This window comes from Schistocerca serialis, unplaced genomic scaffold (assembly GCF_023864345.2).
Source record: "Schistocerca serialis cubense isolate TAMUIC-IGC-003099 unplaced genomic scaffold, iqSchSeri2.2 HiC_scaffold_1113, whole genome shotgun sequence".
Taxonomy (NCBI): domain Eukaryota; kingdom Metazoa; phylum Arthropoda; class Insecta; order Orthoptera; family Acrididae; genus Schistocerca; species Schistocerca serialis.
In genome coordinates, this window is record NW_026047308.1 from 62,501 (window position 1) to 67,500 (window position 5,000).

A 5,000-nucleotide genomic window follows, 5' to 3' on the forward strand; every position below is an offset into this window, starting at 1 on the left:
CGCAGTCGCAAAAAACGCTGGGCAAATATATATCTCGGAAGAGTAACGACAGTCCGAGCCTCCTGGCGTTGCACTCGCAGCCGCAAAAAAACGCTGGGCACATATATGTCTCGGAAGAGTAACGACAGTCCGAGTCTCCTGCGTGGGAAGAGTCTTTCTAGGCCCTGACCCACGGGAAGGGTGTAGCTTCCCCCATCCCGGACATTTGACGTCGTCACACTACCGGTATTGACTAATAGACTGATTGCTGATAATCATTAGCCATACACTGGGGGAAACGGCCGACAGGGGCGGCAACATAGTGGAGCCGCAGTGTCACTAATGTACAGAGATAGAACAGTTTCGACTGGAACTAGAGTAACCGTATACACGGCACTGATTAGTAATAGATGCAGAGCCATCAGAATACAGATAATATATACAACCGTCCCTATACATGCTGAAAGACTCTGCACACAATGAGAACCACACGTCAGCCAGACACTCTTATCACACACTACTCTCTTATCACACACAATATCTAACCACCAGCATGGAAGAACATCCAGTGCATCCTCTCCGCCACATGACACAATCCACACTATCATTACCAGACCGGGAGGTCCACCCAGAAAACACAATATCCCACCCTTCCGACATCCGCACATTGCTCAGCTAAGCCACGAACACCCACACATGTCCTACACAGTGGTGCACCCAACATCACAATACTGCCTCCTGTCACAGCACACAAACAATGGCAGGAATGAAAGACACAGATCTGCCACAACCATGGAATCGGAGCGCCGCCTGTCATGAGCCAAAAGTGCATCCTGACGTGACAAATCGGATAATACCGCAGGCATCCAATTACGATAATCACTATCAACGAACCTGCCGCCCCCCCCCCCCAATACACCTTTCCCTACAACAATGTGTATCTGAACCTACGCTATATCGTACCTTAACCTAACCTATATCGTACCTTAACCTAACCTATATCGTACCTTAACCTAACCTATATCGTACCTTAACCTAACCTATATCGTACCTTAACCTAACCTATATCGTACCTTAACCTAACCTATATCGTACCTTAACCTAACCTATATCGTACCTTAACCTAACCTATATCGTACCTTAACCTAACCTATATCGTACCTTAACCTAACCTATATCGTACCTTAACCTAACCTATATCGTGCCTTAACCTAACCTATATCGTGCCTTAACCTAACCTATATCGTGCCTTAACCTAACCTATATCGTGCCTTAACCTAACCTATATCGTGCCTTAACCTAACCTATATCGTGCCTTAACCTAACCTATATCGTGCCTTAACCTAACCTATATCGTGCCTTAACCTAACCTAATTTGTGCCTTAACCTAACCTAATTTGTGCCTTAACCTAACCTAATTTGTGCCTTAACCTAACCTAATTTGTGCCTTAACCTAACCTAATTTGTGCCTTAACCTAACCTAATTTGTGCCTTAACCTAACCTAATTTGTGCCTTAACCTAACCTAATTTGTGCCGTAACCTAACCTAATTTGTGCCGTAACGTAACCCATGTTGTGCCGTAACGTAACCCATGTTGTGCCGTAACGTAACACATGTTGTGCCGTAACGTAACCCATGTTGTGCCGTAACGTAACCCATGTTGTGCCGTAACGTAACCCATGTTGTGCCGTAACGTAACCCATGTTGTGCCGTAACCTAACCCATGTTGTGCCTTAACCTAACCCATGTTGTGCCTTAACCTAACCCATGTTGTGCCTTAACCTAACCCATGTTGTGCCTTAACCTAACCCATGTTGTGCCTTAACCTAACCCATGTTGTGCCTTAACCTAACCCACGTTGTGCCTTAACCTAACCTACGTTGTGCCTTAACCTAACCCATGTTGTGCCTTAACCTAACCCATGTTGTGCCTTAACCTAACCCATGTTGTGCCTTAACCTAACCCATGTTGTGCCTTAACCTAACCCATGTTGTGCCTTAACCTAACCCATGTTGTGCCTTAACCTAACCCATGTTGTGCCTTAACCTAACCCATGGTGTGCCTTAACCTAACCCATGTTGTGCCTTAACCTAACCCATGTTGTGCCTTAACCTAACCCACGTTGTGCCTTAACCTAACCCACGTTGTGCCTTAACCTAACCCACGTTGTGCCTTAACCTAACCCACGTTGTGCCTTAACCTAACCTACGTTGTGCCTTAACCTAACCCATGTTGTGCCTTAACCTAACCCATGTTGTGCCTTAACCTAACCCATGTTGTGCCTTAACCTAACCCATGTTGTGCCTTAACCTAACCCATGTTTTGTGCTTAACCTAACCCATGTTGTGCCTTAACCTAACCCATGGTGTGCCTTAACCTAACCCATGGTGTGCCTTAACCTAACCCATGTTGTGCCTTAACCTAACCCATGTTGTGCCTTAACCTAACCCATGTTGTGCCTTAACCTAACCCATGTTGTGCCTTAACCTAACCCATGTTGTGCCTTAACCTAACCATGTTGTGCCTTAACCTAACCCATGTTGTGCCTTAACCTAACCCATGTTGTGCCTTAACCTAACCCATGTTGTGCCTTAACCTAACCCATGTTGTGCCTTAACCTAACCCATGTTGTGCCTTAACCTAACCCATGTTGTGCCTTAACCTAACCCATGTTGTGCCTTAACCTAACCCATGTTGTGCCTTAACCTAACCCATGTTGTGCCTTAACCTAACCCATGTTGTGCCTTAACCTAACCCATGTTGTGCCTTAACCTAACCCATGTTGTGCCTTAACCTAACCCATGTTGTGCCTTAACCTAACCCATGTTGTGCCTTAACCTAACCCATGTTGTGCCTTAACCTAACCCATGTTGTGCCTTAACCTAACCCATGTTGTGCCTTAACCTAACCCATGTTGTGCCTTAACCTAACCCATGTTGTGCCTTAACCTAACCCATGTTGTGCCTTAACCTAACCCATGTTGTGCCTTAACCTAACCCATGTTGTGCCTTAACCTAACCCATGTTGTGCCTTAACCTAACCCATGTTGTGCCTTAACCTAACCCATGTTGTGCCTTAACCTAACCCATGTTGTGCCTTAACCTAACCCATGTTGTGCCTTAACCTAACCCATGTTGTGCCTTAACCTAACCCATGTTGTGCCTTAACCTAACCCATGTTGTGCCTTAACCTAACCCATGTTGTGCCTTAACCTAACCCATGTTGTGCCTTAACCTAACCCATGTTGTGCCTTAACCTAACCCATGTTGTGCCTTAACCTAACCCATGTTGTGCCTTAACGTAACCCATGTTGTGCCTTAACCTAACCTATAATGTGCCTTAACCTAACCTAAAGTGCGCCGTAACCTAAACTATATTGCGCCTTAACCTGACGCACGTTGTCGCTGAACCTGCTCTGTAATTGTTATGCAACCCGTTAAAGTAGTGTAGTGTTGCCTAACCGCAACCCTCGCAATATAGTTCGCTACTCGCACTGCCCGGTCCCCTGTGTATCGCGTCATGTTAAACACCTTGCAGGTGTTGCTGACTTTCCACATGCTCCTGCTATACACTGTAGTGTGGATAGCAGCAGGACGTACATGCCCCCCCCCCTTCCCCCCTGCCTTCGCAAGCTGGTCGGTGAGAAGTTTGCATGTTCAATGCCCTTCGCATGCCGACGTACTCAGCCTACGTTGTGGTACGGCCTGTCACCTGTCCGCCGATGTACGCAAAACCCACAAACTGTACTGCACATTGCTCCGTATGTACTGAATGATACATCGTGGCCCATGTGACCGTATGACGACAGCGCCTAGCAACGGCGGACCATACAGTCCAAATATTGTGCACGCAGCTACGTGTCGTCTCCCTATAAGAGCTGGATTGCAGTGTGGTACGCCATACAGACGTGTGGGAGGAACGGACGCCCTGGATGGCGATCAGCATGAGCAGTCTGTTGATGTAGTGGAGCGTGTATTCGGACGTAGTCGTCTCTTCTCACACACCGTGATAGCATGTTGCACCGCGTTCCACATCTGCGACATGCTGCAGAGGCGGGCTGACAGTCGTTCGCGCAATGGACACCGCATACGTACGGGGTCTACCTTCCACGTGTTCTCTAGGCGTGCACATGTTGTTGCGTCTATGTGGGCAGACGTAGTGTGTTGTGACACCTGACACAGGCATGCAATACTCGTTGCAAATGGCGATGGACGTGTACGTTTGCTGGTGACGTTACGCAAATGAACAACCGGTAACCCGTTGTGGTGCGGTTGTTCTCGCTAGAGGTGAATCAGTGTTGGCGACGATCGGTCGAGCTATTAACCGGTTGTTTCAGGGATACCCACCATGCCCACGAACGTGAAAGGGGACCCACCATGCCCACGAACGTGAAAGGGGATCTGGGTGTGAGGCGATACGCGGCGGTGGCTGGGTGGGACCGTCCCCGGCCGGTGAGGGGGGGCCGCCCGGCGTGCTGGCAGCGCGGTGCGTGGGCGCACGCGCTACAGCCGGCTGGTGGGGGCGGCCGGTGGCAGGCGCGCCGGCCGACGGACGCGGCAGGCGGCGCAGCTGCGCGCCGGCGCCCCCTGCTCGCGGCGCCTTGCGGCCAAAGTAGGTCCTCGCGGGCCCGGTGCGAAGCGCGGTGGCCATCTGCAGTGTGCTGGTCCGATTGAGGACTTTGTGCGCTGAGGATGCGCCGCCGCCCGGCGCTCGGCGCCGCGACGCCGTCTGCTGCTCGGTCGCCCCAGCGGTTCTCGCAGGTGGTTTGTATCGCAGCTGTGCGGACGTGTTGGCGCGTGCGCTGTGCTGGGAGAGTTCGCTTCGGCACCCAAGTAGGGCTTTTGTCCTTCTGTGGCGCTGGCGTTGGAGCTGCCGGTCACCGTAGGTGGCGCGTGTTGTCTCCCGCCGGCAATGCCACGACAGCACGCTCCCGGGCCTCTGTCGGCAGCGGCAAGCTCAGTTGGGAGCACGGGTGGTCGCACCTAAAGCGTCTACTCGCCTAACTCCGGGCGATTGCGCC